The sequence below is a fragment of the Hevea brasiliensis genome, chromosome 6 (genome assembly GCF_030052815.1).
Source record: "Hevea brasiliensis isolate MT/VB/25A 57/8 chromosome 6, ASM3005281v1, whole genome shotgun sequence".
In the NCBI taxonomy this organism is placed as follows: Eukaryota; Viridiplantae; Streptophyta; class Magnoliopsida; order Malpighiales; family Euphorbiaceae; genus Hevea; species Hevea brasiliensis.
The window spans coordinates 2,471,989-2,488,045 of record NC_079498.1 but is presented as its reverse complement, the minus strand read 5'-3'; the positions used below and the strand labels follow the sequence as shown (position 1 = coordinate 2,488,045).

The 16,057-nt window shown below is 26.2% G+C and overlaps 1 protein-coding gene across 1 annotated transcript in view; it reads left to right on the top strand.

The window, feature by feature from the left end:
* Window positions 1-16,057, top strand: part of LOC110649795 (uncharacterized) — a 75,068-nt gene that overhangs the window by 32,244 nt on the left and 26,767 nt on the right. The window lies entirely within an intron of this gene.

The following is a 16,057-nucleotide window of genomic DNA, read 5'->3' as shown; positions in this document are numbered from 1 at the left end:
TTTTGGAGCACCCATTTTCAGCTTTTTGGGCTTGATAGGTTTGTCACTCAAAGTTTGAAGAATTGCAGCAGCCAATTCAGTTCCGGGTGTCAAAGGAACAATAGGCCCAGCTGCTAACTCAGTAGTACCAGACTCAGCTGCAGACTTTTTGCCAGTTTTAGTCTTTTTGCGGAGGGTTTACGGTTTCCTATTTACATTTGCGTCTTTGTTCTTGTTGATTTGTTTTGCCCTTTCCTTTTGCGAGGCAGTGTCTCGAGTTACCTTGGACTCTGAGTCACTCATATCTTTCCCACTACCTTCTTTGCTGCCTCCATTACCATTCTTATCATCAGATTCATCTTCATCTTTTTCTGCTTCAGCTTCTTCCTCTTCTTCCTTTTCTTCCTCTTTCTCTTCTTCTTCTTCAGTTTCTTTCTCTTCCTCTTCTTCTGTTTCTTCTTCCTCTTCCTCTTCTGTTTCTTCTTCTTCCTCTGTTTCTTTCTCTTTCTCCTTTTCTTTCACTTTCTCGGCTAGAGGAACAGAACCAGTAGCAACCTTACTGGTTTCTCCAGCCTCAGTGGTTGAAATACCCAAATGGACTTTGATTTTAAACAACTCTTCAACAATCTTGTACATCAACATCAAAGATCCATCAACTTTAGAGTCAAGAGCATTCATAAGAATAGTTTGAAAATTTCTAAATTTTTGTAGCTCTCCAAGTTCCATTTCAACAAATTCTCTCAAATTGTTTACTTCCTCCAAAATACCTTCAACATTGAAAGTACCACTTGCACTATCTTTGGAGCTAGCACCTTGCTCAAATCTAAGCTTTCTACCATCATCATCTTTTTGCAAGCTAGTGATTGGGATCATATTGGTCCTAAGTTTCTCAGTTTCCAAAGGTATCCCAAAGTCTCTAAATAGACCATTTAGAAGATGAGCATAGGGTAGCTTATAGGGTGGCTTCCATTTCATGATTTGTTTCAGCATAAAATAGGCAAGATTAAACTCAATTTGGTTCACTATATGCCAAATTATGCAGAGGTCAAGGGTACTCAAATAGTTGGGACTGCCGGTTCTAGGATTCAACACATAAATGATAAAACTATGAAGAATTTTAATGTGTTGATGAGCATGGGTAATGCTAGTCTTATCCTTCACTTCTCCTTTAAACACTTCACCCTCAAAATCCCGTTTGTTAAATCCACCAACAGCAAAAACATCTTTGTGGGAGCAGATTTTGTTCCCACTGTTTGGAATTCCTAGGGCTTTAGCTAATCTAGCTACTGTCACTTCATAAATTGTCCCTTTCATTTTTACCTTAAAAGACTCATCTTTGTCAGAATCATCAACCCTCAAATTTTTATAGAATTCTTGCACTAAGTCCACATACACTCCTTCAGTATCAGAACACAGTTTATCCCATTTTTGATACTCAAACAAAGATTGCAAAGGAACGGAAACTTCAACAAAAGCAGGCCAGTGAATGTACCTTGGCTCATGAATAGCCCTCTCCATATGCACAACTGGAGCTTTTGAAATCTTTTTCTTTTTGGTTCCCTTTTCTTGGACTGGCTCGCTTGTTCTTTTCTTGGTTGTTTCTTTTGGTTTACCAATTACCAGAGGAGCATCTTTTTGTGGAGGTGGTGACGCAGGGATACTTGCGTCAGTTGAGTTTGATGATGAGTATGTGGTGATTTTGGCTTTCCCTTTTCCTTTGTCTCGTGCCATAGTCAATCTCAGAAGTAAAATAGGCCGTAAGGACAGTGAAGACTGAGATTATAAATTTAGCGATGTGAGCAGCCAATATATATATATATTTATATATATAATCAATTTTAAGCATATCAACATCCATTTATCACAACAAAGCGCAATGACAGAAAAAATTAGAACAGACAGCAAGGAAAAAAAAATATTCGGGTTCTTACGAATCCATGGCAGTCGATTTATTTTTATATACCATATTTCACGAAATGTTAATGCCCAAAAAAAATTAACAACAGAGCGCTAAAACAGAACAAACAGGCGAGAGCAAATCAAGCAGGAAAAAAAAATTATCAGCATATTACGAAAGCAGAACAAAACAGGCATAGAAGAATATGAAACACGATTCCATTAACGGTTTAAACTTTATACCTGAAATATACTGAAATAGAGAGTGTGAATCGACAAAGAAAAATAACCAACAGCAAATGATTTCTTTCGGCAGATTCAGTGAAATAAAGGAAACGAAAAATTTCGGGGATTTTCTTTCTGTAAATGATCGATTTAATCGATTTACTGCCAAAGGGTTTCGGAAGTATTTGAGAACGATGAAGAGAGACGATGGCTTGGAATGGTGCGACCGAAATGGTTTTGTGAGTGGAAAGAGAAAGGCAGTCGTTCGGGTTCTGAGATACGAAACGACGGAAAGAGGAGTTTTGAATTTTAAAAACTGAAAAGACGCAACTGTAGGTTTTTGCAGGGAATAGGTAGCGTGTAGCAGAGGAGAGACGGCGAGAAGACTAATGGTTCAGAAGAAAAATTTAATCCCGCGCAAATCAAAGTGTTAAAAAGTCCATTTTGCCCTTAAATACATAATGATGCAATACTTTAAGTAGAGGGGTATTTAAGTCATATGGGCTTTAAACATGCAGAATAGGCGCTTCGAGAAAAAAAATAATTTTAGAGTTTTAGAGCAATCAGACCTGACTTCCAGTTTGCCAACGAAAAAGTAGGAGCAGTGGTAAAGCGTTTAGCAAACAAGAAAATTAGCAAACGGATTAGTATGCCACTGAGAGCAAATTCTGCAGATTACTGTTCATATCTGATATAACCCAGAATTTTTCAAATTGCACCAAAAATATCAGAATACATTTTCAACACTGCAAATCAACATATATCACTTCATTTTCATATGGAAACATGAGAATACATCAAAACTTAATCAAAAGCATCAATCATACCAAGTTCTCTTCTTATTTTGCAAAAAATTTCCTCACTAAGTGGCTTTGTGAAAATGTCAGCAAGCTGTTTTTCAGAAGGGACAAATTCGATTTGAATATCACCATTTTGAACATGATCCCTAATAAAATGATGTCTAATTTCAATATGCTTGCTTCTAGAGTGTTGAACAGGATTTTTGATAGGTTTATAGCACTAGTATTGTCACATCTTATGGGAATGTGATCAAATTTAATTTCAAAGTCTTCAAGTGTTGTTTCATCCACAAAATCATGCAACACAACTTCCAGTGCAATATATTCAACCTTCGATAGAAAGTGCAACAGAAGTTTGCTTTTTACTGTGCCATGAAACTAATGCATGACCTAGAAATTGACAAGTTCCAGAAGTGCTTTTTCTGTCTAATCTACTACCAGCAAAATCTGAATCACTATAACCAATAAGATCAAATGATTCACATTTTGGATACCACAAGCCAATATTGTGAGTGCCAATGAGGTATTTAAAAATTCTCTTAACTGCTACAAGATGAGATTCTTTTGGACATGACTGAAATCTTGCACATAAACATACACTAAAATGAATATCTAGTCTAGATGCTGTTAAGTAGAGTAAAGAACCAATCATACCTCTATAAAATTTGTTATCTACCTCTTTCATCTTTCTCCAATTTAATTGTTGAGCTCATGGGAGTTCCAATACTCTTCATATCCTCCATTTTGAACTTCTTTAGCATATCCTTTATATACTTAGACTGATTTATAAAAATTCCATCTTTCATTTGCTTAATTTGCAATCCAAGAAAGAAAGTAAGTTCACCCATCATACTCATTTCAAATTCACTTTTCATCATGTTGGAAAATTTCTTACAAAGAGAATGGTTAGTAGCACCAAAAATAATATCATCTACATAAATTTGCACAATAAGCATGTCTTTTCCAATTTTCTTAATGAAAATAGTAGTATCCACTTTTCCTCTTTTGAAATCATTTTGAAGCAAGAATTTACTAAGTCTCTCATACCATGCTCTAGGAGCTTGCTTTAAACCATAGAGAGCTTTAGTAAGCTTGTAAACATGATTTGGAAAGTGAGGGTCTTCAAAACCAGGAGGTTGAGCTACATAAACTTCTTCATCAATATATCCATTTAAAAATGCACTTTTAACATCCATTTGATAAAGCATGAAATTCTTAAAACAAGCAAATGCACACAACATTCTAATAGCTTCAATTCTAGCAACCGGAGCAAAAGTTTCATCAAAATCAATACCTTCCTCTTGGTTGTATCCTTGAGCTACTAGTCTAGCTTTATTTCTGACTACATGCCCTTTTTCATCCATCTTATTCCTAAATACCCATTTAGTTCCAATAATAGAATGCTTTTTAGGTTTAGGAACAAGAGTCAACACTTTGTTTCTTTCAAACTGATTTAATTCCTCTTGCATAGCAAAAGCCACTTTTCATCATTTTGAGCATCATCATATGTTTTGGGTTCAAATTGAGAAACAAAAGCAACATTACCAAAATATCTTCTAAGTTGAGCTCTTGTCATCATTCTTTGTGATGGACTATCAAGAATGTCATCTTTGGAATGATTTCTATGGTATCTCCATTCTTGTGGAATATCTTGATGTTGAGGTTCCTCAATTTGTAGTTCTTCCACATTTGGTTGGGAGTCATCTTGAATTTCAACATTTGTGGAGCAAGGTAGTTCTTCTTCTTTGTCATTTTGATCATCCTCCACTTGTTCTTTTGATTCAAGCTCATCATTATTCGAATTCTTTGAATTTAGAATCTGCTCAATTTCATCATCACAAGAATCTTTCCTTTGCAAGGAAGTGTTAGCATCATCAAAAAGTATATGCATTGATTCTTCCATGGTCAATGTTTTTCTATTGAAAATCCTATATGCTTTGCTATTTGTTGAGTAGCCTAGAAATATTCCTTCACAATATTTAGCATCAAATTTCTTGAGATTGCTGTCTTTGTTATTCAAAATGTAACATTTGCAACCAAAGACATGCCCAAAAATATTTTGGTAAACTATTTTCATTCAGCATTGTTCTTGCCATTTCTTGCAAAGATCTATTTTTCCTTTCAACAACTCCATTTTGTTGTGGAGTTCTAGGAGCTGAAAATGTATGATAAATACCATTTTGAGAGCAGAAATTTTCAAACAAATTATTCTCAAATTCTTTTCCATGATCACTCCTCAAAGATGTAATGCAATATCCTTTTTCATTTTGAGTTCTTTTGCAAAAAGCTTCAAATATATCAAAGGTTTCATCTTTATGAGCAAGAAAGAAAGTCCATGTGAATCTTGAAAAATCATCAACAATTACAAATGCATATGCCTTGCCTCCTAGACTTCTAGGTGTGATTGGACCAAAAAGATCAAGATGTAATAATTCCAATGGTCTAGACGTAGTTACAACATTTTTTGATTTAAAGGATGATTTTGTATGTTTACCAAGTGCACAAGCTTTGCATTGAAATTCTTTTTCAAATTTTAGCTTTGGAAGTCCTCTAACAAGGTTCTTTCTAGAGAGTTTAGCAAGTGTACTCATGCTAGCATGTCCTAATTTTCTATGCCATAACCATGCACTATCATCTGAAGTCATAAAACATGTTTCACAATTTTCTTCAAGACTTGTTAAATCAAGTAAGTAAATATTATCTATTCTAGCACCAGCAAACATAACATTATTTCCATGAATTTCACAATGTGTTGAAGTAAAAATCACTTTAAAACCATTATCACACAATTGACTAACACTTAAAAGATTATACTTTAATCCTTGAACTAATGCAACATTCTCAATACAAGGGTTTTTACCAATAGTTCCACATCCAACAATTTTAGCTTTGCTTTTATCACCAAATTTCACATAACCTTCTTCTTTCAAAGTAAGAGAGGAAAACTTGCCTTTATTTCCTGTCATGTGCCTAGAGCAGCCACTATCAATGTACCAATGTTACATTTCCAAGATACTCCTTAGCGGACACAAATCGATTAATCTGTTCTTAGGTACCCAAGCAACTTTGGGTCCTTGAATGTTAGTAACATTAGGTAGGGTTCCTTTAGGCACCCATACTTTCTTTGCCTTAAAGGTTCCTTTCCTAATAGGACAAGCATTAATCATATGACCATTGTGATTGCAATAAAAGCATGTAATACTTGGTTGAGAAAAGGATGTAGCTTTAACAAAAAATTGTTTGTATTTTCCATACTTCATAAATCCATCATATCCAATTCCAGATTTTTCATTTGTAAATCTTTGATTCCCAAGAAGTATATCAAGTGTTTCTTTTCCTTTTGTAAATTTAGATAAATCTCTTGTCAAAGATTCAACATTTTCCTCAAGAATTCTGTTTTTCTCAAGAAGTTGTTCACATACTTCTTTTGATCTTTGAAGCTCATCATTAACTTCCTTAAATAATTTCATTTGAGATTTATAAAATTCATTTTCCTTTGAAACCATACTCAATGAAATATTTTCTGATCTTAAAACACAATTTTCATGAACTAAAATTTTGCATTTCTTTTTAAAAGTTCTATACTTATCATATGTCTTCACAAATGCAAGTTCTAATTCATCAACATTAGAAAGTTCAAGATTTACCTCATTTTCACTATCTTCGATGTGTGAGCTTTCACCTTTTTCTTCAATTGCCATCATACAAGTGTTTGCAGCCTCTTTGTCACTTGTTTCATCATTTGATGAAGAATCACTGTCACTCCAAGTTGCTGCCATTGCCTTTTTGCTTTTGTCCTTTCTAAACTTATTTTTCTTCTTCAATGTAGGACATTTTGGCTTAATGTGGCCTGGTTTGTTACACTCATAACAAACTATTTCACTTGAATGATTTGGAGTCTTTGGAGCATATTTCTTTGTGAACTTCTTGTATTTGCTTCCACCTTTTCTAAATGCTCTTTTGAATCTTTTGACTATCATAGCCATATCTTCATCATCATCACTTGAAGCACTTGAATCATCACTTGAACCAGCTTTAAGAGCAACATTTTTCTTTTTCTCATCTACTTTTTCGGATATGAAAGCTATCCCTTTCTTTTTCTTTTGATCACCTTCATTCTCATCTTTCTTATAAATCATCTCATGTGCAATGAGAGAACCAATCAGCTCATCATAGGTGTATTTTCTGAAATCCTTGGTGTCTTGAATAACAGTAGTCTTTGCTTCCCACGTCTTTGGAAGAGACCTCAGAATTTTCTTTACAAGTTCTTGTTCTTCAAATCTCTTTCCAAGAGCTTTAAGTAGATTTACAAGGTCTGTAAATCTGGTACTCATCTCAGCAATAGTTTCACCAGGTTTCATCTCAAATAATTCATAATCACGGATGAGGAGGTTTGCCTTTGACTCTTTTACCACATCAGTTCCTTCATATGTGACTTCTAGTTTGTCCCATATCTCTTTTGCAGTTTGACATCCTGAAACACGATTATACTCATTAATATCAAGAGCACAATGAAGAATATTAATAGCCTTGGCATTTGTAGAAATTTTCTTCCAATCATTATCATCAAATTCAACTTCAGCTTTAGGAATTTGTACAGTTCCTTCACTGGTTTTATAAGGAATATAAGGACCATCTTTAACTATTCTCCAAGCATCAATGTCAACAGATTGTATAAAGTTTCTCATTCTAGTTTTCCAAAAGGAGTAATTTGTGCCATTAAAAAGTGGTGGTCTAGTGATGGAATAACCTTCAGCTAGAGGCGTGTATACGTGAGAATTTCTAGATGAACTAGCCATGTGTGTGGATCACTCTAAGGGGTTTAATCCTCAAGCAAGAGAGACAAGCTCTGATACCAAATTGATGTCCCAAAATATGTCCAAGAGGGGGGTGAATTGGACTTTAAAAACAATTTTCGGTTCTTGCTCAAAACCTTTGAAAATTGCAGCTAAGTTCAACTTAATTAACTAATGCTAAATATGAACAATATAACTCAATTAACAAGTTGATTCAAGTTTAACTTATATGCAATCAGTATACTGATATAACAGACTATATAAGCATTCAGTAAATATATCGATGGCGAATACGTTTTTATCACAAAGAACTAGAAGCGATATACGGATATCCTATCCGACAAAGACTGTGAGATAACCAGCGAATATATCGGATATCGTGATTTTGCGATAAACTATTTTTCTCGGATAGCGGCAAGATCAACAAAGATATGATATCAATTTTCATATCAGCAAAAGCATATCATTCATAAAGCTAAATTGCAAAAATGTAAAGAGCAAGGGTTGAGAAAATGAACACTGGAATTTTTATAGTGGTTCGGCTTTAACTAGCCTACATCCACTCTCTCAAAGATCCCACTTTGAGTCTTCACTCCACTATTCTTCTCTTTTCAAGGCAAGAGACAAAGCCCTTTACAAATCTTCTCAACAAAGCTTTTACAAGTAGCTTCACACTTCTACCAAGTGTTATCTCAAACACTTATCACAACCAAGCTTCAATAGGTGCTTGAAAGACCTCTCACAAATGATAATAATGTGTTTAAAAACTCACTCTCACTCAATTACAACAGAAACTATAAAGAAGAGTTGAGTAAATAAGCCAATGATGAGCAATAAATCACTTTGAGCACTTTGAATGAAAGCTTTAAAGATTTTGAACAGTAGAGGGACTTTCATTAAGTGCAAAATGGCCAAAGGAAGGTGTATTTATAGCTTTGGAACGTTTTTTACCGTTGCAGAACTCATTTGAACGTTATAGATACGAATTTCAAGAAAATAGCCGTTATTTTGTCGTTTTCTGCGATGTTGTGCAGAGTTGAAACAGTTAGCGTACTTGAGAAAATAGCAAACCAGTTAGCATACTAAAATAAGTAGCAAACCAGTTAGCATACCAGGAAAACTTTTCTGCATAACTTTCAAAACTATAAAACTTCACACCAAATCATAGTTAAACATTTTTTAGGCCAATAATAATGATGTTTCAAAGAAAAAATCATTTGAGGGATTGAAAATAAGGATCATTGACTTTTACTCCTCAATTCTTTTCACAAGTAATCCTAAGAAGTAAAACTAACTCTAATACTATATGTACCTTCAATTCTGATTTCCAATACAGCCTTGGAAGGTAACATTTTCTTCTTTTATCTCTTTTGCTTCGTCTTGTGTTATCCTTAGAATGTCATCCTTTCTTCATAAGCACGAATCCATCATGAAATCCTTTTGTCCTTTTTCTTTGAAATACACAACACTTAAAACAATGTTAGTTTGATTCTAGTTGAGTTTTGGTATCATCAAAATCTATGCTCCTTTGAGCTTGCGGGGTCAACAACAATTATTGTTAAAAATTATATATTAACACTTCAAATAAAATCTAAATTCTATTTAATTGTTTTCCAATTTGAACCACTAAAATCTTATGTCATATTAAAAAATAATTATCAAAATATTATTTTTAATTAAATTTTCACTTAAATTTTAAAAATGGTGAATTATTTTTTAAAAATTATATCAATATATATATATTTAAATAATTATTCATTAGAAAATTATTTATAAAATTTGAACATATTTATTTTTAAAAATATTTCTTATATTTAAAATTTAAGAATTTTAATAATAATAATTTAAAAATCGCCACATGATATATGCTCTTTTAATTTGTTTTTTTTTGTATGAAATAAAATTAACTCATTCAAAAAATAATAAAAAAATCTATTAATCTACTTATTTCAAAATTTAAAATTAAATTATATAATATTAAATATGAAATTATATCAATTACTACTAAAAAAAATTTATAATTAACACTAAAATAAAATCAACTTTTCATTTAAATAATTTTGAATATTAAATTCTAAAATCTTATCTTATACATAAAAAATAACTATTAAGAAAATATTTTTTTTTTATTAAAATTTCAGTCAGATTAAAAAAGGTAAATTATTTTTTTAAAATGATATTAAAATACATATTTAACTAATTATTCACTGGAAATTTATTTATTAAATTTAAACATTTATTTTTTAAAAACTTTTGAATTTTAATAATAATTTAAAAATTACCAACAAAATTATGTCAACTTTTTAAAAACTTTATATGTATTAACACATTGAAGTCCCCTAGATGATCTCCGGTTCTTGAAAGTTTGACTTGTAGGGAAGCCGTCGAACTTGCCATAGCCAAGGATTCGCGAGGAGTAGTCATTGAAGGAGACTCACAAGGGGTCATTAACAAATGCAAAGGTTTGATTAGCAAGGCCATAATGAGCTGGGCTTGTACTGGTCTAACCCATTCGTCCTCGATCATTGCTTTAGCCTATGTGGCTGGGCTATAAATAAAAGAAAAAAGACATCCAGCTCAAACCCAGCCCCCAAACAAACATAGCATTTTTCTTTAAGATATTAAACATTTTGTTAAGAAAAAATATGTATAAAATAATGCTAGATTTTTCAAAATTTTAAAATTATAAGTTTATATTTAAAAAATTCATGATTTTATAAAGTATTATTTTTCAAAATTTTAATCAACATGGTATGAATTGTCAATTTAATCAAGAAATATAGTGTAAACTAGAGAATTACTTATGTTAATATTCATGCTATTAATAATTTTAATATATAAATAATATTAATTTACATATATATTTTTTAATTTTAATATATGAAAATTAAATAAAGTCTTAAATTTTTTTTATTAATTATTTCAAGTTTTTTTTTATTAATCAATATTATTTTATATTTTTTATTAATTTTTTATCTCAATGTAGATTTCATAATAAAAATATAGTAATATAATAAAAATATTGATTAAAGATATAGAATCATTTAAAATTAGTTAATTATTTTGATATAAACTGTTAAATCATAATTAAAATAATTATTATAAAATTTAATGAGAAAAATACTTATTAATTAATTATTAGAAATATAAATATTAAAAATTTATATCCTTAAAAAAGCTTATATAAATATTTTTTTAAAGAATAAAATTTAAAATTTATAAGATAATAGTTCACAAATACAAATATTTTGTCAAATGTAGATAAAATTTTTATTTTTTTAATCAAAGGGCACGGCCCCCGCAAATGACCATGACCGGTTGGTTGCACAAGCAGACAGAGATGAAGATCAATTCAACTTGGATTGCAGAGAACCATGCCTAGCTTTCCACAAAATTAAACTTTAATTTAAATTTTAATCTTTATAAAAATTAGATAAAAATTAAATTTTAAATCAAAATTCTAATTTTCTTTAAAAATTTATTTTTAAAATTAATATCCAATTAAAAAATAAATAAAAGTTATTACAAAATTAATTCTTTAATAAAATTAATAAATGAAAATAATGGGGATGATTTAAGTTAATGTTAAAATATCCATCGATATTTTAAATTTTAAATCATTTTCAAATTTATCCATTGACATAAATAAATTTCTCCATTAATATATTCATTAATTTGAAATTTAAATTAAATTTTAAATTTGCATTGTTTTAAAATAAATTTAAATAAAAATTAAAATATCCATTGATAGTAAAATTTAAATTTATATATATATATATATATATATATATATATATATATATATATAAAGTAGCATAATTTTTCTTAATGCTGCCATATAGGTAGATTTACTTTTGGTATTGTCACGTGGCACTTAACATGCAAAGATTGTCAATTATAATTACAGTAATTATTGTCTATTATGCTAAGTATTTAATTCTTTCTTTTTATTTAATTATCTTTTATATTATTTTATTATCTTTATTATTGCTGCTGTTATCTCAATTTTTAAGATTAAAAGATTAAAAAATTTATTTTCTATAAATTTTTTTAATATTTTATTTTATTTTAAAATTTTAAGAATTATATATCTTAAAATAATAAAAATAATATATATATATGTAATTTTTTACAGTATTACCATGTGAATAGATTTCTCTTAATCATCTTTATTATTATTATTGTCATCTAATTTTTATGACTAAATGATTAAAAAATTTATTTATTATTATATTTTTATAAATTCCTTATTTAATGTTTTAATATTTCATTTTATTATAAAAATTTAATAATTATATATCTTAAAATTAAAAAAATAATAATTTTTATCTATATATATAAAACAGGTAAAAATAATTTTAGGGTTGCCATATGGATAAATTTACTCTTAGCATTATCATGTGGCGCTTAACATATAATGATTGTCATTCATAATAATTATAGTAATTATTGTTTGTTATGTTAAGTATTTAATTATTTCTTTTTATTTAATTCTCTTTTTTTTTCTTTTAATTGGTGTTGACACGTGATACTTAACAAATAAAGATTGTCATTTATGATTATAGTAATTATTATTTATACTAAATATTTAATTTTTTTATTTAATTCTTTTTTTTCTTTTAATTATCTTTATTATTATTATTGTTATCTCAATTTTCATGACTAAATGACTAAAAAAATTTATTTATTATTACATTCCTATAATTTTCTTATTTAATGTTTTAACATTTCATTTTATTATAAAAGTTTAAGAATAATATATTTTAAAATAATAAAGTAATTTCTATATAAATATAAAACAAGCACAATTTTTTTTTGTTATTTCCATGTGGACAAATTTATTCTTAGCATTGTTATGTGTCACTTTACATATAAAGATTGTTATTTATAATTATAATAAGTATTGTCTATTATGCTAAGTATTTAATTATTTCTTTTTATTCATTTATTTTTTTGTTCTTTTAATTATTTTTGTTATTGCTAATGCTATCTCAATTTTCATGACTAAAAGATTAAAAATTTTATTTATTATTACATTTCTATAAATTTCTTATTGTTTTAATATTTCATTTTATTATAAAAATTTAAGAATTGTATATTTTTTAAAAAATAAAAATAATTTCTATCTATATATATATAAAGCAGATAATTTTTTTTTTTGTATTACCGTATGGATAAATTTACTTCTAATATTGCTACGTGGCACTTAATATATAAAAATTATCGTGTACAATTATAATAGTTATTATACATTATGCTAAGTATTTAATTCTTTCTTTTATTTATTTTTTTTCTTTTAATTATTATTATTATCTCAATTTTCATTAGTAAATTAATAAAAAATTATTTATTGTTATATTTCTATAAATTTCTTATTTGACATTTTAATATTTTATGTTATTTTTAAAGTTTAAGAATTGTATATCCTAAAATAATAAAAATAATAATTATATATATATATATATATATATATATATATATATATATATATATATATATATATATATATAAGACAAATTTTTTTTTTTTGGTGTTGCTATGTGGATAGATTTACTTTTTGTGTTAACATATAAAAATTATCTTTTATAATTATAATAATTATTATCTATTATGCTAAGTATTTAATTCTTTATTTTTTTAATTATCTTTTTTACTCTTTTAAGTATCTTTATTATTACTATTATTATCTTAATTTTCATGACTAAATAATTAAAAATTTTATTTATTATTACATTTCTATGACTTTCTTATTTAATGTTTTGATATTTCATTTTTTTATAAAATTTAGAATCGTATATCTTAAAATAATAAAAATATTTTCTATCAATATATATAAAGCAGGTATAATTTTTTTTTTGTGTTAACATATAAATAGATTTATTCTTAATATTACCACGTAACACTTAACATATAAAAATTGTCATTTATAATTATAGTAATTATTATCTGTTATACTAAATATTTAATTCTTTCTTTTTATTTAATTCTCTCTCTTTTTTTTTTCTTTTAATTAGTGTTGCCCCATAACACTTAAAATATAAAGATTGTTATTTTTAATTATAATAATTATTGTCTAATGCTAAATATTTAGTTCTTTCCTTTTTTTAAATTCTCTTTTTTACTCTTTTAATTATTTTTATTATTGCAATTGTTATTTTAATTTTCATGACTAAATTATTAAAAAATTTATTTATTATTACATTTCTATAAATTTCTTATTTAATGTTTTAATATTATATTTTATTATAAAAATTAAGAATTATATATCTTAAAATAATATATATATATATATATTTCAAAGGAATTGACACATTGCATTATTCATGATATTGTTGCATTCATTTTATATAAATAATTTATTACCTTACTTAGTAATTATTATCATTTCACACTGTATTTAATTATCTTTCATTTTTTTAAGTATCATTATTATTATGTTACTATTTTAATTTTTATATTTTAAATAATTATTTTATTTAATAACTAATTGTCAAAGATTTTTGTAAGTAAAATTTATTATGTACAAATTATTATATCATTCTTTTAATGAAAGATATAAATAATAATATTTTTTTAATATATATATATATATATATATATATATATATATATATATATATATATATATATATATATATATCTTTGATGTTGCTACATAAAATTATAAAATTATTTCAAGTGGTAATTTAATTATAAAATATAATTTATTTAATTTCAATAAATTTTTTTATTTTTATTAATTAGTTATTCAATTACTTTAAATTTTAATTAAGTTATTAATTCTCTAATTATATACATATAAATTATAAATGATTTAATACGTAGCCATTATTATAAGTTAGAATATATAAGCATATATTTATTATACATACCTATAATTTTATATAGTACACACATATATATGTATATATTTTTCCTTTTACACTATATTTATACATTTTCAAATCATTAATATTACTTTTAAGATTATATTAATATTAGTAAATAAAGATAATATTTAAATATATTATATTTCTTTAATATATTAAGTGCATGTAATAAAAATTTGATATTTAAAATGATGAAAATAATCATATGGTTCAACCAACTTCAATTGATTTTATATCTTTAACAAATATTCTTATTATATTACTATATTTGTATTATTTCTATTTCGAAATATTTATTAAAATGTTTGAGAGAAAAAAAGTTTAGTATGTATAAAATGTAATACAAATAAAACATGAAAAAATTAATAAAAAATTTAAGAAGTTATTTTATTTTCATATATTAACTATAAAAGAAAAATATATAAATTAAAATTATCAGTAGTTACGTGTATTAGCATGGACAATTCCCTTGTCATATATATAAAAAGAAGGATATTCACATAATGTTGCAACGTGGCATTGTCCTTAAAGAGCTTGTCACATGTCACCCTCTATAAATAACTTTTTCTTATACTAATTTTTATTCAATTCTTTTTTATTTCTCTTTTAATTAAAATTATTATTTATATTACTACTTTATTTTTATAATTTTAAATATTTTTTTTAATTTAATTTTTAAAAATTAAGACCTTTTACGATTAAATATAACATTCAAAAAAATTTTTTGTATACTTTTTTAAATTTATTTATAAAAAAATATTATTTATTATATGTCACCCTCCATAATAATAATAATAATAATAATAATAATAATAATAATAAACATTATTAATGGTTATTAATTTGTGATCTCACATTTTTAAAATTAATACATATTAACTACATTGACGTATCTCAATATAAAAATCTATAATAATTGGATTTGGCTATTTGCTTCCTTATATTTCTAAAAATAATAAGTGCATGGTTATTATTAATGTTTTATTTTATATTAAATTTTTTTAGTTATATTTTATATACTTTTCAATATTTATACTTAAATATATTTTAAAATTAATTTACGCATAGTAATTAATTTTTCTCTGAATAATTTTAAAAAATAAACTTTAAATTTTTGTGTGAAGTGAATATAACGATAATAAATGGTACTAATAAATTATGAAATTGAATGATATTTAAGAAATTTATTTTCTCAAATTGTTTTTTTATAGATTTAAAATTTTTATGCTTTGCATAATAGTTAATAATTTATTTTATATATTTATTTTTAATTATTTATTATTTAGATATATATTAACGTATTTAATAAATATTTTTCTTATTTTTTAATTAATTACTCCATATCTTATTTTTATGATTTTATCTATATCAAAATTATATTAGTATCCTCTAAATATATAAAGAAGAAAAGAAAAGGGTATAACAATGATTATGTGAAATGTACAAAGATAATAAAATATTATTATTTTTAATTTTTTTTAGAATAATGATT